At 48.0% G+C, this 25,808-nt stretch overlaps 1 long non-coding RNA gene across 1 annotated transcript in view; it reads left to right on the top strand.

Annotated features, from left to right (window-relative positions):
* LOC135057697 (uncharacterized) overlaps window positions 1–25,808 on the top strand; it is a 43,651-nt gene that overhangs the window by 7,676 nt on the left and 10,167 nt on the right. The window contains exon 2 of the long non-coding RNA XR_010244308.1: window positions 2,948–3,051. This is a non-coding gene — a long non-coding RNA (uncharacterized LOC135057697). The remainder of the gene's footprint in view (window positions 1–2,947; window positions 3,052–25,808) is intronic.

Here is a 25,808-nt window from a genome sequence, read left to right as displayed (position 1 = left end):
TAAGTATGAGAGAGACAGTGTTTGTATGTATGCATGAAAGATGCAGTGTATGGATGTGTGTGTGTGTCTATGTATATATATATGTATGTATGTATGTATGAGAGACAGAATTAAATAGAAAGATAGGCAGCTGGGTAGGGTGCCAGGATCTGGGAACGGGGTGCCACTGAGTGTACCCATCAAATAATTAAGGATGTCTTTGAGAGATACAGCCTTGTTGTACTCAATGTAGTCAGACGGCTGGGTATTTGGTGGTGTTGGGGGGCAGTAGGCAGAAGTTTTGCCTAGAGGGTCAAAAAACCTTGCACCGGCCCTGATTAGGCCCCATGTGCATTGCGGGGGGGGGGGGGGGGCAAATATAACATTTGCAGAGAGAGTTAGATTTGGGTGGGGTGTATTCAAACAAAAATCTAAATTGCAGTGTAAAATTAAAGCAGCCATTATTTACCCTGCACAGAAACAATATAACCCACCCAAATCTAACTCTCTCTGCACATGTTATATCAAACCCCCCACCCCTGCTGTGCACATGGAGGGTAATTCCAAGTTGCTCGCAGCAGGAATTCTGTTAGCAATTGGGCAAAACCATGTGCACTGCAGGGGAGGCAGATATAACATGTGCAGAGAGAGTTAGATTTGGGTGTGGTGTGTTCAATCAGCAGTCTAATTTGCAGTGTAAAAATAAAGCAGCCAGTATTTACCCTGCACAGAAATAAAAGAACCCACCCAAATCTAACTCTCTCTGCACATGTTATATCTGCCTCCCCTGCAGTGCACATGGGCCCTCATTCCGAGTTGATCGGTCGCAAGGCGATTTTAGCAGAGTTACACACGCTAAGCCGCCGCCTACTGGGAGTGAATCTTAGCTTCTTAAAATTGCGACCGATGTATTCGCAATATTGCGATTACTAACTACTTAGCAGTTTCAGAGTAGCTCCAGACTTACTCTGCCTGTGCGATCAGTTCAGTGCTTGTCGTTCCTGGTTGACGTCACAAACACACCCAGCGTTCGCCCAGGCACTCCCACCGTTTCCCCGGCCACTCCTGCGTTTTTTCCGGAAACGGTAGCGTTTTCAGCCACACGCCCCTGAAACGCCGTGTTTCCGCCCAGTAACACCCATTTCCTGTCAATCACATTACGATCGCCGGAGCGAAGAAAAAGCCGTGAGTAAAATTACTTTCTTCATAGTAAAGTTACTTGGCGCAGTCGCAGTGCGAACATTGCGCATGCGTACTAAGCGGATTTTCACTGCGATGCGATGAAAAATACCGAGCGAACAACTCGGAATGAGGGCCATGGTTTTGCCCAACTGCTAAAAAAAATTCCTGCTGCGATCAACTTGGAATTACCCCCATGGTTTTGCCCAACTGCTAACAAATTTGCTGCTGCGATCAACTCTGAATTACCCCCAAGATGCGATCAAGCTTACATTGAGGATCCCATCGCAAAGTGACTGTCAGGAAGTCAGCATTTGGGGTGGTAAAGGGGGTGGCTAACTGTACACAGGCGTGTCAGTTCTGTTCAACCACTTTTCCGTGCATGTGTATAAATTACCCATTGCAACCTGTGTATCTGCTGGAGAGCCCTCTGTGTCTAGGAGACTTGCTCAGCCTACAACTGCTCAGACTCACTCAGGGTGGCCTGCAATACAATTATGAATGGCAAAAGATTGCAGCAACGATCGTGTTAACAACCACAACTGAATCAGGCCCACAATTAACCGAGTAAAACCGAATCCGCTCATCACTAACAATTACACCATTATATTTTACTATTTTATTGCATTTAACAACTAAGGGATCAATTTAATTAGGTGCGAGTTTGTCTTACAACAGCCGCACTTTCCAATAGCCCAAAGTCGCTCAAAAGTGTCCGCAGCCCTATCTGGCCACAAAGGCTGCGAGTTTGGGTGCCGTTGCCAGTGTTGAAACATCGCAGCAATGGTAACTCGTACCTAATTGGATTGACCCTCTAAATCAGGCTTTTTCAACCAGTGTGCCATGGCACACTAGTGTGCCGCGACCAGTTGCAAGGTGTGCCGCGGAGCCAGAGCAGCTTCCTGCACCTTCAGAGTGAACTGTTGGCCTGGGCTCTTCTTAGAGGATCAATCGTGCTCCGGCCATGACGTATGCCTTGAAGACGTGGCGGTGTGATATCATAGGTCACGCTGCCGCGTCTCACCACCCAGCCAGCACACCTACCTGCATACACATTTTCCAGTTCCTGCCTGCATCCACAGCTTTCCTTGCCCACCCACATCCACACCTGCCCGACCGCCCGCTGCTCAGTATTCGCAGCACTCCACTATGAATAACACCCGCCACTGAGGGACAGGGAGGAGGACAGCTGACCGGTAGGGGCTAATATTTGTTATTTTTTTCCACCTGTGGGGAAAAAATAGGATTCATGTGGGGAGAATAAGGATTTATGAATTTATGGGGGGAACAATGTGAGTAATTCCTGTGGGGAGCAATATGATTTATGTGGGGAGCAATGTGATTGTTTTTTCTGTGTAGGCCAATGTATGTATGGATTTTTTTTTACTATGAGGGCCAATGTGCGTTTTTTGTTTTTTTGTGTGGGGAACTGATGGTGTGCCTTAACAATTTTAAAATATTGTTCGGTGTGCCACAAGTTAAAAAAGGTTGAAAATCACTGCTCTAAATGTTAGCAGTTTATAGCTTTTATTATTTACTGGTCAAATTTATTTTCTGAAGGTAACCACTTATTACTATAAGAAAGAACTTATCCCCCCCAATGTGTGTATTGTATAAAAACAATAGGCCCTTTGGGTTAACTGTCCTTATTTTAGGCATTTTCCATTACCTTAATAGTTACAGTAACATATTTAAAATTTTAAATAGAGAGATTTTTCTCTCTACACAACCACACCACTGTTTACAGTTTGTCTCTCTGCTTGTTCATTCACTAACAATGTTTTTTTAGCTTCGTCTAGGTCCCCAGCCGAGTGGAGGCGGTTATGGTGCCATACAAGAATACGAAAGGGGAAACTCCACCTATAGCGAATGCCACTGTCACGGAGAGCCAAGGTAATGGGTCGGAATTCTTTTCTTTTAAGTAGGGTGCTAGGAGCAATGTCTTGGAATATTTGAAGGGAATGTCCCAGGAAATCCAGCTTGGAAAGCTTCCTAGCCTCCCTAAGCAAGTCTTCTTTAGCCGAGTAATAATGGCATCGCAAGATAACATCTCTGGGTTGGGCTTGATCCTGAGATCGAGGGCGGAGAGCCCTGTGGGCCCTATCCAACAGGAACTGGTCTGGCGGAGTTGAAGGCGACAGGTGCACAAACAATTTCTTAAGGTAGTCGTGCAGGGATGTCATATCAACGTCCTCGGGGATACCCCGGATGCGGAGGTTATTCCGGCGTGCCCGATTATCCTGGTCCTCTTGGCGGTCCAGGAGTAGGCGCATCTCTTGCCTCAGGCTCTGGATGTCATCGCCTACCTCCTGTTGAAAAGCGACCACTTCGTCCACTTTAGGCTCTAAGTGGTCCGTCCTGTCTCCAATATCTGTAACGTCAGCTTTAAGAGAGGCAATGGCCGAATGCACCTCCGCCTGCACCGCCTGCACTGATTTCCTCGTCTCCTGAATTTCGCGGAAAAGTAAATGGAGATCCTTTCGGGTCAATGGAGAATGGTCGGAGTCCTCCGAGTCTGAGACGTCGGGTTGCAAGGGAGCCTCCTGTCCTGGAGATTTAGTATCTGAGTAGGCAAATTTTTTCAGGCTCTGGCTCATAGTTGCGCCGTGTTGCTTTTTGTTACCTCTAGTCATGATGGAACATGCGTGCGTATAGGGCGATGAGAGAGAATCACTGCATCATTTTGCTAGAAAAGTCCCGGTAGCAGGGATAGGACAGCGTGATTATTATGACATAGGCGGTTCCGAAACTCGGGGCAAGGTCCAATGGATCACATTATGAGGGAAGCAGGTTCTTTTATGCAGCCGAAATCAAGTATTAAAGCTGCCAGTAGATGGAGCTCCAGCCTTAAATATAATAAGTGAAACAAGGCATAGAATAATAGCGGAGGTCTTCGCAAAGTTTAAATAATGGGTCCAAGGGGTCCCCCCTGATCTTATTTGCTGCAGCCCCGCACGGACTGGTCCCCCACTGTGATAGGCTGATGTGGTGTAGCTAAATAGAGCCTGGGCGAGATGTAGTGCCAGAGTCGGAATATATATACCCCATTACCCCACACTGGTATAACGAAGCATAGTGGGGGCAATAGGCAGGGTCTAGCAGGCTAAGCCCCCCAGCCTCAATCCAGCCGACGACTAGGGCTCCTCACCCCCGCTTCCAGCTGCTGGAGGCTACAAATGTGTTCCGATTCCAGGATCCAATATGGCCGCCGGCAGCCCAGTGCACTCTTTTTTATTTATTTTTATTTTAAATGCAGGCTGCTGTTGTGAGGCACTCCGTGGGTCCCAGCGCGGCAGAGGAGATCCGCTTCAGATGTTATTCGCCCAGCAGGAGGGCCGGCCGCCGGCTCCCGGCAAGACGCGGCGGTCGCCCCGGCAACCACGGAGCTCCGTCCCGACAGACGGAGGCAAGCCGCCGCGCGCACCAGGTCTCCTGTCCCGCCGAGCAGGCACGGAGCGCCTCCCGGCGTACACGGAGGCTGCGGGTGGGACTTCAGGAGGGTGATGAGCTGTTCCTGGCAAGGTGAGGGTCGTTCCGTCCGGCTGTGCAGCGCACGTCCACTGCGGTCGGGGTCTCAATACAAATCCAGCCCCCGGCTTCCGCTCGGCGTGTAGGCCCCAACCTGCAAGGAGGCAGGAGGCCTCCCCCGGCTCCGGGACTCGACACTCTGGGTGCAGGGGGGATCAGGACAGTGGTCAGGATTCGATTTGGCCAGGTTAAGGGCTAAATAAAGGGATGGAGGCTATATTTACACCTCAGGCACCTGGAGCTAGACACATGCACGTCTGTCCAGCTTGCCTGCCAGGCCACGCCCCTGTTTTTTTTTATCTTTTCCTCTTAGTCTACACAGCAGTTGACCTTTGGCCAGTATTGGCAGGTATAGGTAAGTATTGTACCCCTCCCATTACCTATAGCTCCCGGGGAGGTGAGATTTAGACTGCGGGTGGGGAGAGGTGAGGGTTAGGTCACGGATAGAGTGGGTTAGGGTTAGGCACCCCCGCGGGGGTTAGGCTGCAGGGGAGGGAGGTTTAGGGTAGGCAGCGGGGATGGAGGTTAGTATTAGACACCTCTGCGGTTAAAGTCAGGCACAAAGGGGGGAGGTTAGTGTTAGGCTGTGGACAGGGAGGGTTAAGGGTGTGGGTAGAGGGGAAAGCACCCCTTTACTCACCCCAAGAGGCGTCGGAATGGGTGGGGCAAGGGGTCAGCTCGCCCCCCCAAACATGAAAGGTGCCGGCCAATGTACACAGGAGGAGCGATGTGGGGTCAGTTTAAAAACCGCACATCACAACCTCCATGCAGCACAGGGACTAGGCAACGGCGCTCCTCCACCCCTAACTCCCAGCATAGCAGTGCCAAACTGCCGCGAATCGCGGGTGTTTTGGGAACATGGCCTAATGCTGAGGAGTGCCCGCCTCCTGTGCTGCTGTGTAGTCAGGGCAGGTACAATAGTGTCTCTCTCACTCCATCTCTCTCCCTAACACTCTCTCACTCCATCTCTCTCCCTAACACTCTCTCTCTCTTTCTCTCTTCCTAACACTCTCTCTCTCCCCCTCTCTCTCCCTAACACTCTTTCCTCTCTCTCTCCTTCCCTAACACTTTCTTTCCTTTCTTTCTTTCTTTCTTTCTTTCTTTCTTTCTTTCTTTCTTTCTTTCTTTCTTTCTCTCTAACACTCTCTCCCTAACACTCTATTTCCTCTCTCTCCCTAACTCTCTCTCTCTCTCCCTAACACTGTCTCTTCCCTCTCTCTCTTCCTAACACTCTCGCTCCTCTCTCTCTCCCTAACACGCTCTTGCCTCTCTCCCTAACACTTTCTCCTCTCTCTCTCCCTAACACTCGCTCCTCTCTCTCTCTCCCTCTCCCCCTAACACTCTCTCTCCTCTCTCTCTCTCTCTCTCTCTCTCTCCTTCCCTCACACTTTCTTTCTTTCTTTCTCTCTAACACTCTCTCCCTAACACTCTATTTCCTCTCTCTCCCTAACTCTCTCTCTCTCCCTAACACTGTCTCTTCCCTCTCTCTCTTCCTAACACTCTCGCTCCTCTCTCTCTCCCTAACACGCTCTTGCCTCTCTCCCTAACACTTTCTCCTCTCTCTCTCCCTAACACTCGCTCCTCTCTCTCTCTCCCTCTCCCCCTAACACTCTCTCTCCTCTCTCTCTCTCTCTCTCCCTAACAGGGATGACTAGTTGGGGGGTTTGTGATACTTTGGCCGCAGGGACCTATATAAAAGTGTCCCCCGGCTCTGGCATCACCTCCCTGGCTAGCGGAGCCCGGTGCTGGTTTAAAAAACACGGGGGACCTCTACTTCTTTTGTCCCTCGTATTTTTGGAACCAGGACCGGTCCAAGAGTCCGGTGCTGGTTGTTTAAATACGGGGAACCCAAGTCAATTTTTCCCCCATATTTTTGCAACCAGGACCGGCTCCAAGAGCCCGGGGCTGGTTATGCTTTTGGGGGGGACCTGCACATCGTTTTTTATTTTTATTTTATCACTGTCTTTACTGTTCCATATGAAAGCATGCACGGATCACACTGATCTGTGCATGCTTCTCCAAAAATCACCAGTCTAAACCTGGTCTATTATTCTGGCTGTTTTTGGTAAGGTTTTGTATGCAATTAAAAAAATTGCATCCTATTACATTTGCGATTTTCATTGTTTTCAATGGGAAAACATCTGGATGCGATTTTTCACTTGCGATTTTTGGTATATGTTCAAAGCTATTACATTCGCGATTTTTGGAAAATGTGTGAATTTGCGGTAAAAATCACACGATTTCCGAAATCACACCCTATTACATTTAGCCTCATATTTGTAAATGCAGTATATTAACTGTAAGCTTGTTCTGTCGGCTGGTACAATGGGTCCGAATCAGACCTGATCGCTGCTGTGCATTTTTGCACAGTGGGTGATTATCGATAGACTGCGCATGCACTACAATGCGCATGCGTGTCACCAAACAACAACAGGCATCTCCGTACAGCGTCAGGATGGTGTGAAAATTTCGATCGCACAGCCATTTGTATGCTGATTGACAGGAAAAGGGCGTTTATGGGTGGTAACTGACCGTTTTCTGGGAATGTCAGGGAAAACGCAGGCGTTCCCAAGCGTTGTCAGGGAGGGTGTGTGACATCAGCTCTGGACCCAATCAGCCTGTTCTTATCGCACTGTAGGAGTAAGTCCTGGGCTGCGCACAGACTGCATACAGTGGTAAAATCATTCAATGGTGAGTGTGGCGTGAACAGATTTGCAGCTGTCCGCTGACTGAGGGTCATTTGTAGCGCGGCATACACATGCAATCGCATGCTTGCATGGGTGAATTTACACTCCCCTTGCGCGGCGACTATCTGAACGCAGGACAGCAAAATTAGCAGCATAGCAATCAGGTCTGAATCACCCTCAATGAGCGTTGGTGCACGTGCATTATTGATTAACAAATGCAGTCTCTCTTGAAACGGGTGGTCTTCAGTATGCCGACTGTCGGGATCCCGGCGCACAGTATACCGGCACCGGAATCCTGGCAGCCGACATACCGACACTTTTTCTCCCTCGTGGGGGTCCACGACCCCCTTGGAGGGTGAATAAAATAGCATGGCGAGAGCAGCGAACCTGCAAGGGGCTCATTTGCGCTTGCCACGCTGTCGGTATGCCGGCGGTCAGGCTCCCGGCGCCGGTATGCTGGTTGCCGGGAGCCCGGCCGCCAGAGTCGGCCATAGGCATAGGCAAACTAGGCAATTGCCTAGGGCATTTGATATGCCTAGGGGCATCAGCAGCTTCTGCTGATTAAAATGATATTTGGCATGCCTATATTCTGTGTGTAGCATTTCATATGCCGATACAGCCAGAGTCTCACACAGTATATAGGCATGCTGCATATCATTTTAATCAGCATAAGCTGTTTGTACATCCCAGCGACATAGCAATGCAAATAAGATGCATTTTAATTAAAAAAAGGTGCCCGACGTTAGCATTGAGGCAAGATTTATGAGGACACATCTGTATCCAAGCAGAGGTCACAGTGTTAGCGTCTGTGTGAGTGCTGTGTGCATGTGAGTAAGTTGGTTGTGCAGTAGTGTTCGGAATATGTGTAAGGAGCATTATGTGTGTCATGTAAAAATGCATTAATAATGTGCAACATATGTGTAAGGGGCACTATGTGTGTCATTATGTGTAGAAGAGCATTAATAATGTGCGGCATACGTGTAACAGGGTACTACTGTATGTGTGTCATTATGTGTATAGGGGCACAAATAATGTGCAGCAAATGTGTAGGGGGCACTATGTGTGTCATGTGTATAAGGGCATTAATAATGTGCGGCATATGTGTAAGGGACATTATGTGTAAAAGGGCATTAATAAAGGTTGTCATAATGTGTAAGACGCATTATGTTTATAAGGACATTAATGATGTGTCTCATATGTGTAAGGGGCATTACTGTGTAGAATTATGTGTATAAATGCATTACTAATGTGTGGCATTATGTGTATAAGGTGCTCTACTACGTGGCGTTGTGTATGGAAAGGGCATTACTGTGTCGTCTAATGTGAATAAAGAGCAATAGGGTGTGGTGTAATATAAATAAGGAGCAATTCAGTGTGATGTAATGTGAATAAGGGGCTCTACTGTAAGGAGTAACGTTTATAAGGTAAAGTGATAGTACTCTGGGATGTAATATGAATTATGGTCACTATCGCATGATCAAATGTGAATAAAGTTGCAGTACTGTGTGGCGTAATTTGAATTGGGGTTACTATTGTGTGGCCATGCCCCTTGTCAGCAAAAACACACCCCTTTTTGGGCTGTGTGCCAAATGTGCGAACTGTTCCTATTTAAAATATAGGGGGTACAAACACCAAAATAAGGACTGTTATGGATGAGGGGTGATGGTGCTGGGAGAGAGGTGCAAGGTCAGAGGCGGAACCAGCGGTGGTGCTAGGGGGCACCAGCCAAAATCTTGCCTAGGGCATCATATTGGTTAGGGCCGCCGGCATACCATACTACACCCCTTGAAACAAATGACTCCCAAGGTTTTGACTGCTACTATAAACCGATTTAGAGCTGGACACAGTGCTGGTGGATGGATTTAGCCGCATAGTGAGATGAGTTATTTGTAAAGTGGACATGTCTGAGGCTCTGAGCCTGCAACTGCCAATTCATACACAATTGTAAAGGCTCCAGTGGTGTGCTTGCGACAAACATCGGTGTGTCTTTGTACACAAGCAGTGGATGAGATACCAGCAATCCGCGTCTCTGTGCACAAGACAGCAACTGTGGCATTAGTATATCTTCACAGATCTGCTGCATGCGCAATCACAGTAGAAACGGCATTTGTGTCCAACTCTGAAGCAGGCCCTATATCTCTCCTACTAGACTGTATACTGAGAAGATCACTGACTATTCACAGAGTAAACACTAACATGATCCACAATTCTCAGCTGGAAGATCACTGCGGATATAGGGCCTAATTCAGACCTGATCGCTGCTGTGTTGTTTTTGCACAGCAGCCGATCAGGTCTAACTGCGCATGCGCCGGCATCACAATGCGCCTGAGCATGCGAGACTGCCGACGCTCATCTCAGCCCTGCGATCACCACTGCTTGATTGACAGGCAGAGGCAGTTGTTGGGTGGTAGGGGGAGGGCTGGTGGCGTTTGGCCAGCATTTTAGGGGCACGGTCCAGGCAATGCAGGTGTGCCCGGACCATTGGGGGGCGGGCCGCGCCGGCTGTGTGATGTCATATGCAGCCACTGCGACTCGGACAGCGATGAGTAGCTCCCTGCTAGCGCGCAGGAGCTGCGCTGGCTAGGAGATACTCTTCCAGTACAAAAGCATCGCCGCTGTGCGATGCTTTTGTACTTGTGCGGCGGGGTAGGGCCTGACATGTGTCCTGTGCTGGGCGTTCCCCCACATGTCAGGGAAGCTGATCGTAGATGTGCTAAATTTACCACATCTACGATCAGGTCTGAATTAGGCCCATAGACTGTACAGTATATATCAATAATAGATGCACTTATCTGTACTGTATGCAGTATGCAATTTGCAGTCACCCCTTTCTTGTTAGAAGAATCTTCATTGGCATTCACCCAAAACCAGAGACTACCTCTCGGATCAGGACTAGCTTTAAAATGCTCAACATTGCAGATACTGGCCTGACACTCCCAAGGGGTAAGCTCCACATGGCTCTCCACAGTCTGTACACCTTGCGTCTTTCACAGCAGCCCACTCTCCAGCTGCAGCAGGGATTAGCAGCACTGTCTTATGGCTCATCAGTTACGTACTAGCAGTATTACGCCCAGGTACTTCTGACTGTATCCTCCCAGCCAGATTAATTCCTTCTGGAATGCTATTTGGCTCCAAATCAACACCTTTTAAAAGCTCCGCTCCTCTGTTTTCCGCTGAACCTGGCTCCCTATTGGCTCCAGGGCCGGTTCGAGCCCTCTCTGCGCCCCGGGCAGGAAATGGGGGCGTGGCTTAATACAGGGGTCGTGGTCATTTACGCCCCCTGTACAGTAGTAGTGCCGCTTAAATGCTGAGCGGTGCGCGATGACGTCATCGCGCACCGCACAGCAAAAGGTCCTCTCCACGAAGGGAAACTAGACGCGTAGCGTCTAGTTCCCTTCGTGGAGAGGACCTTTGCTGTGCGGTGCGCGATGACGTCATCGCGCACCGCTCAGCAAAGGTCCTCTCCACGAAGGGAAACTAGATGCGTAGCGTCTAGTTCCCTTCACAGGGGACACAGCCGCACAGCCGGGGGACACAGCGGGCAGCGGAGGGCACAGCAGTGGCGGATCTTGCCATGGTGCGGCGCCCTCCGGATGGCGCCAACGCCCTCCGGAAGGCGGCACCCCGGGCAAAAGTCCTGCTTGCCCGTGGCAAGATCCGCTACTGATTGACTCTGCCACCTTTCAAATCAATCACGCTAGGATTACTCCCCAATGGAGCTAATGATCCTCTAGAAGCCCTACAGCGATATATTTGCATAGCGCATGCAGCAAATCTCCATCTTGTCTGGGTGAATAGCACCTGAGATCTCTGGGACAACACTGACAAGGAAAGCAAGGGGGTGACGAGTATGATTTGGATTTTATATGAATGTTTTACTGACTGTCCATCAATTTTGGGGGACCTTACAAATAAACAACGGTCATGATTATAGTATAGCTGTAACTGTAAGATAGTGTAGATATTGTTTAACTAGGTACATAGGTATCAGTGATGTGCGGTGAGGTGAGGCAGAGCCTTTCATGTCATAGTAATGTATATGCCAGAGTTTTGACTAAAGTATATGGAAAATACAAATGATATATTATAAATATATTCTTTGCATTATTCTAATCATTTTTATAGTCAAAATATGGTACCCCGAAAAATGGTGTGTGTGCCCCTTTAAGATCACTGGCAAGTCCAGAAGCACCAGCAGAGAAGGGCACTGGCACAGCAAGAGTTAAGCGAGGACCCTGGTCCGATCACGTGGGCTGATTGTGTGAAGCTGATTGGACAGGGGAGAAAGGAGCCTTGGGGGAAGAAGGAGGTGGAGCTGTGTGGAGACAGGAGGTGTTGGATGCATGATGAGCGAGGAGCTGAGGAAGGAGTGTCAGCCGCAGGACACTAGTTGGTGAGAGCAGGGCTACAGAGTGTACGCAGCAGGGTGCTGCCAGAGAGCCAAGTGCTGGGCGAGTGGGTGTTGAGACGCCGCAGCTGGAGACCAGACAAAATGAGGCCTAGTGAGAGGCACAGATGCTGTGGCCATCTTGTAACAGTGAGGAGACGTTGAAAACAGGTCCAGCAAGTTAAATCCTCTGCTCTACGGGTCTGAGTGAGTACATTGGAAACTGAGTGACCAAAGTGCCAGGTAAGTTTGATATCCAGCTTAAGTAACCATTGTCACCAGCTGTGCAGTTTTTAAATGAACGGTATAGCGCCATATCCCATAAGCTAAACCCGGGCAAAGAGGTTATTAAAGAAAACCCTTTCCCCCACATTGATACTGTTAGATATCATAGACTGAGTTTTATTACAAGTGCAAGGCAGACATTTATTCTAGAAAGACTGCATTAATTCTGCAAGTATAAGTAAAGCCCTGTAACAGAGAGAGAGAGAGCGAGAGAGAGAGAGAGAGAGAGAGAGACTGAGTTTGTTCAACCAAAAGACCCTCATTATTAAGTGAGTTAAATTTATCAAGAGACACTACCATCCCTTCACTAGCTACACCCTCTTTGGACAGAACAGAGAACATTTGTCCCTGTCACAACCAGGATTCCCCATACACCTATGTGACAATTTCTCCCACTGACACGTTGTGCCACTGCAGAATTCTACCAGAGCTCCAACGTTTATTGCCAGTGAAGATGGTCGTACTTTGGCTAGGGAAAGCTAGAAAGTTAGTGTTTTTTATTGTTGTTTGTGTTTTTCATCACCACATTATAGACTGTGATTCCAAGTATCCTATCCTAATATTTGTGATTCCAATTATGACATGTTCATATGTGATTCAAATATATTCTGCGATTCTTCTGTGATTCAATTATTTATTTATTTACAGTCTTCTATATAGCACAGCATATTTCGTTGTGCTTTACAATTGGAAACAATGATAAGACAAACTGAGAAATAACAAGACAAACGGGGTAATAACAAATCGACTGTCTTTTGCATACTGAATGCTCCTTTTTGGTATGAACTGTAGCCAATTGTCTTATCTTGTTCTTCTTTGATGCCTAATTCTTTGTGATTATTCAAATTTAATGCGAATTAACCAATCATCATATTCAATTCAGAGTTCATTGCGGCTCAATAAAAAGACATTCTGTTAGAATTGCTGACTCACTCCTGTTTCGTATCAACCTATCCTACCCCTCTGAACACGGTACTACAGGACAAGGTAGGGGGAGAAACATTTCAGAGGAAAGGTCCGTCACATAGCCACCCAACACCTGTGATACGTCTCTCAACCACTTAGACATACCTGCCAATCCCGGGGTGTTACAAAAACTCTGGAGTAAAATGTATATGGCAGTGCCTCCCTTGCCTACTTTTTCCGCACATCTCTGATCAAAGGCCTAATTCAGACTTAATTGAAAAAGCAAAATCTTTCTCTAATGGGCAAAACCATGGGCACTACAGGGTGGGCAGATGTAACATTTGCAGAGAGAGTTAGATTTGGGTGGGATATATTGTTTCTGTGCAGGGTAAATACTGGTTGCTTTATTTTTACACTGCAATTTAGATTTTAGTTTGAACACACCCCACCCAAATCTAACTCTCTGCACATGTTATATCTGCCACACCTGCACTGCACATGGTTTTGCCCATTAGAGAAAAATTTTGCTGTTGCAATCAGGTCTGAATTAGGCCCCAAAACTCACCAAATTTCCAGCAGTATATACTGCTGCATGAATGTATAATGGACCCTATTCAACACAAATTGCAGATTCTGCTGAAAAGCAGAATCTGCAATCCCTTCTGTAGCATACTGGGGGCTGACCCGTGCAGGACAAGGCCGTCCAGCATGCTAACTCCCACTCCACGGCTGCGAACGCAATCCAATTTCGATGCGATCACAATCGGATTGCGGTCGCAGCAATTGTGGACTACCCCCTGCAGCCACAGTTCCGCTGCGTATGCAGAGGGTCCGCCACCATTTTTTCCATCGGAGTGGCTTCATGTGAGATAACGCAGCTGCCCCAAAAATGCTGCCAACCCGCCCCCATTTTCCCAGAGCAGCCCCCGCCACACCCGACCCGCGAATGCCTCTACCTGTCAATCAGGTAGAGGCGTTCTCAGCAAATGAGATCGTATGGGCCAGGCCACGCACATACAGGATGGGACATGTGCATGCGCACTGGCACCGGGCATGGGGATATAGCGGTCACATTGCGTTGTGACCTGAATAACCCCCGATGCTCACATGAACCCTTGGGATCATATATTGTGTGCTAATCTGGCTCCAGTACTATCCAGTGCTTCCTGAGCCATTTATCTCACTGCACATCCCCGGGTATAATGCAGGACAGCAATTACCTTTAAGATACAGTACATATTCATGAGGGGAGGCATTTTATATGCCGGCGCTCAGCATACCGGCGCCGGAATCCCGACAGCCGGCATACCGACAACTGTTTTCCCTCTTGGGTGTCCACAACACCCCTGGAGGGAGAGTAAATAGCATGGCATGTGTAGCGTGCCCGCAGCGTGGCGAGCGCAGTAAACCCGCAAGGGTCTCTTTCGCACTCGCCCTGCTACTGGTATACCGACGGTCGGGATTCCTGTGCCGGTACGCTGGGCGCTGGAATCCCGAGCGCCGTCATCACGTAGTACACCCATTCATGAGAGTCCCGAACAATACTTAAAACTGCCTTTGCATGGGCACTATGTCAATTGTCTGTTCCCTCTATCTCACATTTGTCGTTTATTGTATTATTCACTTACAAAAAAATGTTTGTATTGTATATATTCATTGATATCTTGTCACTCTCTGGCATGTCAGAGCCAGGTGCAATGTTCTCAGCTTCCTGCCTCATCCTCACAGCAAAGAATGGGTTAACCCTTTCACAGCCACAAGGGCCTGTCATGTATTGTGAGATAGCAGAGGCAGGGTATTATGTTACAGTGACAAGTTCTATAGGGGACTTATCTGTCAAGGCCAGTGTCTTTGTGACAAGATCGCTATGTTCTATGACATGAATCCAGAAACACACGTAGGCGTCTCTATGTGCCAGGACTGACGTAGGCTGCTTGAAAGAAAGACTCTGGAACATTACTATCTTTAATGTAAAAAATGAGACTTAATGGCACGTGACAAGTAATAAGACCTTTAACCTCAGTCAGGGCTCAAAATCATGTTCTCAAACTCCCTGCTCATGTGGCTCACAGACTGTTCTGTATGCGATTGACAATATTTCTCATTCTTCTGGACAAAGAGCAAGGTTGCCTGCTCCTGGTTTGTATGTGGCATGGCACTCAGTATGGGACAGTTTCACCTCGGCTCTCATGTAGGGTTCCCAGGTATTTTGAATATCTCAGGGGTGCCCCTGTTACCTCACAAGATAATCTAGTGTATTATGCTATTCAGAGTCTGCGATGTTTTGCTAAAATTGCAGACAGCTGATTATTGGCCGTTTGCGCATGCATCACGATCGCATCATGCACGCGCGGGTGTTCATAATGTGATTGCATCTCAGAAGGATGCGATTGCAATATTATTGACAGGCAGCGGGCGGGCGGTGTTGGGAGGGGGAGTGGTGCAGGAAATGCAGATGTGTCATGGCTGTTTTGGGGTGACTGGATGTTGTCGCCTATGTTCCCTGGAATAGGAAACATGGTGGAGGTGCGCCTGTATATGCAGTCTGGCTGCGTATACAGAGGCCAACCTCTTTTTGCCACTTTCTGCGATTCTATCGCAATTGAATTGCAATCGCATCGCTGGGTGGTTCTACACATTCAGGGCGGACTTGCCCTGCAAGGGTGTGGGAGGTTAGGGTTAGGCTATGGGGGGTGGGGGGTGGTTGGGATTAGGAGGGTACAGCTAAGGTTAGGCTGTGGGAGGGGTGGGTCAGGGGTATGGATACAATGCTGTTGTCATTCTCAGCATCAGGATTCCAACCTCTGGGATTTCATACCCAACCCGTATGCAGACGTGTACATATGAACAGTAACCTACTGGGCCCGATGTGTGGTGAGCGCAGCAAGCCCGTGTGGGGAACCACTGCCTCACTGCTAGGATTCCAGCAGATGGGTTGCCACTGTCAGTATAGTGACAGCCGGCATCCCATCTGCTGGGATATTGTATGTATCTCCTGTAGGGAACGCATGACCCAGAGAGACCTTGTAACCCAGTTCCTACAGCCTGTATGTTTGCCCCTGCATATTTTCGATCTCAGGCTCCAGTGAATGTCTTGCTACCTTATTTTTGTTGTTCTTATTATTGTTTTGTTAGTTCTAAAACTGTTTCCCACATTGGGCGAGGATGTAGTATGTATTGTGATATGATACATAAATCAGTTATAACAACAGTGATCATAATATTCTTGAAACAGTACTCCTGGAAAAATGATGTCCGTGCAGACTTCCCTGGTGCATACATCAAGGTGGCAGATAGAGCATGGATGGGGATAATAGAAATCATTAATCCATATGACAAGTGGAAGCGTAGGTCGATTATCAGACTGCATGGGAGAAATCATATCCCAGATTAAAAATGTTAGATTTTATTTGTCTGTGAAAGTTGACGTAGTAGTAATATATGTATTACATATACTACAGTACATATTTAGCTTGTGAATAATAGAAGAGATACATCATACTTGCCAACTCTCTCTGATTTTCTGCAAGATTCTCCCTTACTCCTTGAAGAAACTAGAAATCTCCCTGATTCCAGCTCACCTAAATTATGTATCTGTTAGATTTTTTATTTTTTTTTGGTGGGGGGGGGAGGGGGGGAGGGGGGGAGTCAGAGATATACATTCAAATGGGATAATCAGTGCCATTTCCCAGCATTAGTTATTATATGATCCCTCTGGCTACATGCATTTTTAAATAAGGTTTCTCGTGGCCACTTATATGTAACCTCTTGTAAAATACAAAGTAGCCGTGTCTTTTCATCAATAAGTACTATATATCTTAGTGATGTGCACCGGACATTTTTCGGGTTTTGTGTTTTGGTTTTGGATTCGGTTCCACGGCCGTGTTTTGGATTCGGACGCGTTTTGGCAAAACCTCACCGAAATTTTTTCGTCGGATTCGGGTGTGTTTTGGATTCGGGTGTTTTTTTCAAAAAACCCTAAAAAACAGCATAAATCATAGAATTTGGGGGTCATTTTGATCCCATAGTATTATTAACCATAATTTCCACTCATTTCCAGTCTATTCTGAACACCTCACACCTCACAATATTTGTCCCCAAACAGCACATGATGCAAAGAAAAAAAGAGGCGCACCAAGGTCGCTGGATGGCTAAGCTAAGCGACACAAGTGGCCGACACAAACACCTGGCCCATCTAGGAGTGGCACTGCAGTGTCAGGCAGGATGGCACTTCAAAAAAATAGTCCCCAAACAGCACATGATGCAAAGAAAAAAAGAGGCGCACCAAGGTCGCTGTGTGACTAAGCTAAGCGACACAGGTGGCCGACACGAACACCTGGCCCATCTAGGAGTGGCACTGCAGTGTCAGACAGGGTGGCACTTCAAAAAAATTGTCCCCAAACAGCACATGATGCAAAGAAAAAAAGAGGCGCACCAAGGTCGCTGTGTGACTAAGATAAGCGACACAAGTGGCCGGCACAAACACCTGGCCCATCTAGGAGTGGCACTGCAGTGTCAGGCAGGATGGCACTTCAAAAAAATTGTCCCCAAACAGCACATGATGCAAAGACAAAAAGAGGCGCACCAAGGTCGCTGTGTGACTAAGATAAGCGACACAAGTGGCCGACACAAACACCTGGCCCATCTAGGAGTGGCACTGCAGTGTCAGGCAGGATGGCACTTCAAAAAAATTGTCCCCAAACAGCACATGATGCAAAGAAAAAAAGAGGCGCACCAAGGTCGCTGTGTGACTAAGATAAGCGACACAAGTGGCCGACACAAACACCTGGCCCATCTAGGAGTGGCACTGCAGTGTCAGACAGGATGGCACTTCAAAAAAATTGTCCCCAAACAGCACATGATGCAAAGAAAAAAAGAGGCGCACCAAGGTCGCTGTGTGACTAAGATAAGCGACACAAGTGGCCGACACAAACACCTGGCCCATCTAGGAGTGGCACTGCAGTGTCAGGCAGGATGGCACTTCAAAAAAATTGTCCCCAAACAGCACATGATGCAAAGAAAAAAAGAGGCGCACCAAGGTCGCTGTGTGACTAAGATAAGCGACACAAGTGGCCGACACAAACACCTGGCCCATCTAGGAGTGGCACTGCAGTGTCAGGCAGGATGGCACTTCAAAAAAATAGTCCCCAAACAGCACATGATGCAAAGAAAAAAAGAGGCGCACCAAGGTCGCTGTGTGACTAAGCTAGTATACTTGATGACACAGAGGTAGGTACAGCAGTGGCCTACTTTACCGTAATGCTATATATTATATACTGGTGGTCAGCAAACTGTGCAAAACTGAAATGCACCACAGGTATGGATGGATAGTATACTTGACGACACAGAGGTGTCACAACTGAGGGCCTGAACTGACGGGAGGCAGCCTCAGTTGTAGGGGCTGAGATGTACCGGAACCTGGGAGGTTGTATCAGACCCCTGGACATGTAAGTAACATGAAGAAGAACCGCCCGAAGGCGTGACCACGACAACTTGAATAAAAGTCAATGATGTTTATTTATGACAAACTCCATGCATCACAGTAGCAGTAAAAGAAACATAAAATCAGCAGAGAAATAATACAGTTCCTGGGTACTACAGGGTGGCAGGGGCCACAGAGCTCTGGTAGTATGAGACAGTTCTTATTATCTGCGAGTTGGAAAGTCCTTACCAGGCCTGACTGTAGCAATGAAGAAAGCCCAGGATCGTACCAGCTGGTGTTCCAGGGAAAGCTGGACTGCTGTAAATAAAATAGCTGCTGTGGGTTCTGGTTGGAACCAGACAGATGTTGGCACGGAGTGGATACTGGCTGGAACCAGTTAAATAATAAATGAAGCTTGAGAGCGATGCAATATGAATGAAATGTAGAGTTTGAGAGCGGAGAAATAATAATACCGGTGGAGAGTGGTAAACTGTAGAAAGGACACCGGCCCTTTAAGAGAAGCTGTACTCTGCTGGAAGCTGGGCTGGAAGCAGGTAATGTTGTAGCTGGAAACAGATGAATCCACAATGGATCGGAGAGTCAGGCTACACCGCAGGTGGAATGCTGGTGCGGGTCTCTATGGTGGAAGTCTTGAGACAGGAGCTGGAACCTGGAAGACAATCACAGGAGAGAGACAAACAGGAACTAGGTTTGACAACCAAAGCACTGACGCCTTCCTTGCTCAGGCACAGTGTATTTATACCTGCAGCAAGGAAGGGATTGGCTAGGCAATTATGCAGATTATCAATACTGAGAACAGATTGGTGGAAATGATCAGCTGACAGAATCCAAGATGGCTGCGCCCATGCAGACACTTGGAGGGAAGTTTGGTTTGTAATCCATGTGGTAATGAAAACAGTAATGGCGGCGCCGGCCACCGGAGACAGGAGGCGCCAAGCTGACAGGTGCACATCCAACCACGCGGACACAGCGGAGGCCGCGGCTGACGTAATCGCCACTCAGACACTCTGCATGCAGAAGCTCAGGGACGGCGGCGGAGGCCGCGGGAGACGCCATGCCAGGTGTAATATGGCGTTTACTGTGACAGCGTCTCAGAGTGACAGGAGAGGATACAGGAATGTAAACATCAGGATAACAGATGGGATCCGGTCCTGGAGCGCTGAGCCAGCCTTAGGAGGCATCTGATGGGTAAGAAATGGCGTCCAGATACCCGGATCGTGACAGCACCCCCCCCTTTAGGAGTGGCCCCAGGACACTTCTTTGGCTTTTGAGGAAACTTGGAATGGAATCTCCGGACCAAGGCAGGAGCATGGACATCAGAAGCATTGGTCCATGAACGTTCCTCAGGGCCATAACCCTTCCAGTCAATAAGATATTGTAGTTGACCGTAACGGTGACGTGAGTCCAGGATCTTGGCTACTTCATACTCAACGCCTCGTTGAGTTTGGACTTTCGGAGTTGGAGGAAGTAAGGAATGAAACCGATTCAAGATCAGCGGTTTCAACAGGGAAACATGGAATGTCCTGGGTATTTTTAAGAAGGGAGGCAACTGAAGTCTGTAAGCAACAGGATTGATGACTTGTTCAATCTTGAAAGGACCGATATAGCGAGGTGCAAACTTCATACTGGGAACTCTTAACCTCAAATTCTTCGTGGATAACCATACCCGATCACCCACCTTGAGAGCAGGAACTGCTCGACGCTTCTTATCCGCAAACTTCTTGTACCTGAACGATGCCTGGAGCAGAGCTGATCGTACGCTCTTCCAGATATTGGCAAACTGATGCAAGGTGATATCCACTGCGGGAACAGAAGTTGCTGGAAGCGGTTGGAACTCAGGGACTTTAGGGTGGAATCCAAAGTTAGTGAAGAATGGTGTTGAAGCAGATGAAGAATGATACTGGTTGTTATGACAGAACTCGGCCCAGGGAAGTAATTGAACCCAGTCATCTTGAGAGGAGGACACATAGATGCGGAGGAAGGCCTCCAAGTCCTGATTCACCCTCTCGGTTTGACCATTGGTCTGAGGATGGTAAGCCGTAGAAAACTTTAGCTTGACTTGGAGGACTTGACATAAACTTCGCCAGAATTTGGCTGTGAATTGAACTCCTCGATCTGAGATAATTTCTTCAGGAAGACCGTGGAGTCGGAAGATCTCTTGTATGAATACTTGAGCCAACTTGGAAGCTGACGGAAGACCGGTGAGAGGAATGAAGTGTGCCATCTTGGTGAACCGGTCAACTACCACCCAGATGGTATTGAACTTGTTGCACATGGGTAAATCTGTAATAAAATCCATCGACAAATGGGTCCAAGGTCGACGGGGAACAGATAGTGGAACCAGTTGCCCCGCAGGCGACTGGCGGGATACCTTATGTTGAGCACACTTTGGGCAAGATGCAATAAACTCCAAGACGTCCTTTTTCAGAGTTGGCCACCAATAGGACCTAGAGATAAACTCCAGGGTTTTTTGGATACCTGTATGTCCGGCAAAACGGGAAGCATGGGCCCAATGCATGAGCTTCTTCCTTAGCATCGGTTTCACAAAACTTTTCCCTGATGGGGGCATAGAGTCCATCCCTACCGTGGAGAATGCCAACGGATTTATAATAGGATGCTTGTCTGAAGACTCTGACTCATTTTCTTGCTCCCATGAGCGGGAAAGGGCATCGGCCTTGCGATTCTGAGAGCCCGGACAGAACTGGAGTTTAAAGTCGAACCTGGAAAAGAAAAGTGCCCATCTGGCCTGACGAGGGTTGAGACATTGTGCGCCTTTCAGATATAAAAGGTTCTTGTGGTCTGTAAGTATGGTGATTGAATGAGAAGCTCCCTCCAACAGATACCTCCACTCTTCTAGAGCGAGCTTGATGGCTAGCAACTCCTGGTCGCCAATGGCATAGTTGCGCTCAGCTGGGGAGAATTTCCGGGAGAAGAAACTGCAAGGGTGTAAATAGCCATCTTTAGCCCTCTGAGATAACACCGCTCCTACTCCAACGGAGGAGGCATCCACCTCTAAGATGAAAGGAGAGTCGATGTCAGTCTGTTTCAGAACAGGCGCAGAGATGAACCTTTGTTTTAAAAGATGAAATGCTTGCATGGCTTCTTCAGACCACTTGGACGGGTTAGCACCCTTCTTAGTGAAAGCAGTAATAGGCGCCACAATGGTGGAAAAGTCTCGTATAAACTTTCGGTAATAGTTGGCGAACCCTAAGAACCTCTGGACCCCTTTGAGGGTTAAGGGTACCGGCCAATTTTGGATTGCTTGTAGTTTCTCAGGATCCATCTCTAGTCCGGAACCGGACACAATGTACCCTAGAAACGGAATGGACTTGACTTCAAAGACGCATTTCTCTAATTTGCAATAGAGATGATTGACACGGAGACGGGACAGAACCTCTTTAACCCAAAAACGATGTTCCTCTAAATCGTTGGCAAAAATGAGGATATCGTCTAGATAGACCACGAAATGACGGTATAGAATGTCTCTGAAGATCTCATTGACAAAATGCTGGAAGACAGCTGGAGCATTGCTCAATCCGAAGGGCATGACGAGGTACTCATAATGTCCGTCACGGGTGTTAAAGGCGGTCTTCCACTCGTCACCCTCACGGATCCGGATGAGATTGTATGCACCTCTCAAGTCCAGCTTTGTAAAGATGGTAGCTCCGCTAACTCTGTCAAAGAGCTCAGTAATCAGGGGTAAAGGATAACGGTTCTTGATGGTAATGTCGTTCAAACCTCTGTAGTCGATGCACGGCCGCAGACCACCATCTTTCTTTTTTACAAAAAAGAAGCCTGCGCCGGCTGGGGAAGAAGAAGGTCGAATGAACCCCTTTGCTAGGTTCTCTTTAATGTATTCCTCCATAGAATGCGTCTCAGGCAGAGACAACGGATAAGTTCGGCCTCGAGGTGGAACCTTCCCTGGAACGAGATCAATCGGGCAGTCCCATTCTCTATGAGGAGGAAGGATATCAGCAGAAGCTTTACTGAACACATCCGTGAAATCTTGATATGGAGGAGGTGGAACATCAGACGACCTGGGGGAGGAAGAACAAACAGGCAATACTTTAAACAAACATGTCTCAGCACAGGAGGAACCCCATGCCAGGATTTGCGTAGTCGTCCAATCAATTGTAGGATTGTGAAGACGGAGCCATGGAAGGCCCAGGACCACAGGATGTGTGGCTCTTGGAATCACTAAAAAAGAAATAAGTTCAGAATGAAGAACTCCCACTCTCAGACGAACTGGTAGAGTCCTTAAAGAAATAACTGCATCAAAAATTTTGCTGCCATCCACGGCAGTTAAAGAAATGGACGAAGGAAGTCTCTCGGTGGGTAGGGACCACCGTTTAACATAGGCTTCGGTAATAAAGTTCCCAGCTGCTCCGGAATCAAGGAGGGCAATGACGTTCCGATAACGTTGAGCAACTTGAAGCGAGACTGGGAGATTACAATCTTGAGGAGATGGAGAGGAGATCATTACTCCTAGCCGGCCCTCTCCTTGGCGAGCTAGGATTTGGAGTTTCCCGGACGTTTGGGACAGGCATTAATGGTGTGAGACGGAGCTGCACAATAAAGACAGAGAGACTCGGAGAGACGTCTTCGGCGCTCAGCAGGAGTTAAACGGGAACGGCCAATTTGCATGGGCTCATCTTTAGATGGTGACAGTTGGCGAGGAGGAGGAGCAGAAGATTTTGGAGCAGATGATCTTCCACGCTCAGTTGCTCTCTCTCTGAAACGTAAATCAACTTTCGTGCAGAGTGAGATTAGCTCATCTAACTTAGAGGGTAAGTCTCTGGTAGCTAACTCATCTTTAATACGCTCAGATAAGCCATGCCAGAATGCAGCATACAGGGCCTCGTCGTTCCATGCCAGTTCGGATGCCAGGATCTGGAACTGTATCAGATATTGTCCTACAGTACGTGACCCCTGGCGTAAACGGAGAATCTCGGATGAAGCTGAGGTTACCCGGCCTGGCTCGTCGAAGATGCGCCTGAATGTTGACACGAATGCAGTGTAAGAAGATAGCAGGGTGTCGGACCTCTCCCATAACGGTGATGCCCAATCAAGGGCTGAGCCACTGAGAAGAGAAATAATGTAGGCAATTTTTGTACGGTCACTGGGAAAATTGCCAGGTTGTAGCTCAAACTGAATCTCACACTGGTTGAGAAATCCCCTGCAGAATCTTGGAGATCTGTCAAATTTTGCTGGCGTTGGAAGATGAAGACGTGGAGCAGAAATGGGTAAGGTGGGTGGGGTTATAGCTGGAGTCACTGTGGTTGACGCACCAGACGCGCCTGATCCACGGAGAGTTGTCTGAATCCCATCCAGCCGAGTAGAGAGATCCTGGAGACAGCGGATGATGTGGCCCTGTGCAGCCTCCTGATGTTCTAGTCGGGCTGCCAGTTCTTGCATCGGCCTGGCCGCTTGATCCTGGTCTCCGGCTGGATTCATTAGGTCAGTGCTTACTGTCACAACTGAGGGCCTGAACTGACGGGAGGCAGCCTCAGTTGTAGGGGCTGAGATGTACCGGAACCTGGGAGGTTGTATCAGACCCCTGGACATGTAAGTAACATGAAGAAGACCCGCCCGAAGGCGTGACCACGACAACTTGAATAAAAGTCAATGATGTTTATTTATGACAAACTCCATGCATCACAGTAGCAGTAAAAGAAACATAAAATCAGCAGAGAAATAATACAGTTCCTGGGTACTACAGGGTGGCAGGGGCCACAGAGCTCTGGTAGTATGAGACAGTTCTTATTATCTGCGAGTTGGAAAGTCCTTACCAGGCCTGACTGTAGCAATGAAGAAAGCCCAGGATCGTACCAGCTGGTGTTCCAGGGAAAGCTGGACTGCTGTAAATAAAATAGCTGCTGTGGGTTCTGGTTGGAACCAGACAGATGTTGGCACGGAGTGGATACTGGCTGGAACCAGTTAAATAATAAATGAAGCTTGAGAGCGATGCAATATGAATGAAATGTAGAGTTTGAGAGCGGAGAAATAATAATACCGGTGGAGAGTGGTAAACTGTAGAAAGGACACCGGCCCTTTAAGAGAAGCTGTACTCTGCTGGAAGCAGGTAATGTTGTAGCTGGAAACAGATGAATCCACAATGGATCGGAGAGTCAGGCTACACCGCAGGTGGAATGCTGGTGCGGGTCTCTATGGTGGAAGTCTTGAGACAGGAGCTGGAACCTGGAAGACAATCACAGGAGAGAGACAAACAGGAACTAGGTTTGACAACCAAAGCACTGACGCCTTCCTTGCTCAGGCACAGTGTATTTATACCTGCAGCAAGGAAGGGATTGGCTAGGCAATTATGCAGATTATCAATACTGAGAACAGATTGGTGGAAATGATCAGCTGACATAATCCAAGATGGCTGCGCCCATGCAGACACTTGGAGGGAAGTTTGGTTTGTAATCCATGTGGTAATGAAAACAGTAATGGCGGCGCCGGCCACCAGAGACAGGAGGCGCCAAGCTGACAGGTGCACATCCAACCACGCGGACACAGCGGAGGCCGCGGCTGACGTAATCGCCACTCAGACACTCTGCATGCAGAAGCTCAGGGACGGTGGCGGAGGCCGCGGGAGACGCCATGCCAGGTGTAATATGGCGTTTACTGTGACAGCGTCTCAGAGTGACAGGAGAGGATACAGGAATGTAAACATCAGGATAACAGATGGGATCCGGTCCTGGAGCGCTGAGCCAGCCTTAGGAGGCATCTGATGGGTAAGAAATGGCGTCCAGATACCCGGATCGTGACAAGAGGTAGGTACAGCAGTGGCCTTCCGTACCGTACTGCTATATATACTGGTGGTCACTGTGTCAGCAAACTGCAAAACTAAAATGCACCACAGGTATAGAATGTAGATGGATAGTATACTTAATGACGACACAGAGGTTGGTACAGCAGTGGCCTTCCGTACCGTACTGCTATATATAGTATACTGGTGGTCACTGTGTCAGCAAACTGCAAAACTAAAATGCACCACAGGTATAGAATGTAGATGGATAGTATACTTAATGACGACACAGAGGTAGGTACAGCAGTGGCCTTCCGTACCGTACTGCTATATATAGTATACTGGTGGTCACTGTGTCAGCAAACTGCAAAACTAAAATGCACCACAGGTATAGAATGTAGATGGATAGTATACTTAATGACGACACAGAGGTAGGTACAGCAGTGGCCTTCCGTACCGTACTGCTATATATAGTATACTGGTGGTCACTGTGTCAGCAAACTGCAAAACTAAAATGCACCACAGGTATAGAATGTAGATGGATAGTATACTTAATGACGACACAGAGGTAGGTACAGCAGTGGCCTTCCGTACCGTACTGCTATATATAGTATACTGGTGGTCACTGTGTCAGCAAACTGCAAAACTAAAATGCACCACAGG

Source organism: Pseudophryne corroboree, chromosome 3, assembly GCF_028390025.1.
Source record: "Pseudophryne corroboree isolate aPseCor3 chromosome 3, aPseCor3.hap2, whole genome shotgun sequence".
Taxonomy (NCBI): domain Eukaryota; kingdom Metazoa; phylum Chordata; class Amphibia; order Anura; family Myobatrachidae; genus Pseudophryne; species Pseudophryne corroboree.
The sequence above is the reverse complement of the archived record's forward strand: the minus strand, read 5'-3'. Positions and strand labels throughout refer to the sequence as shown.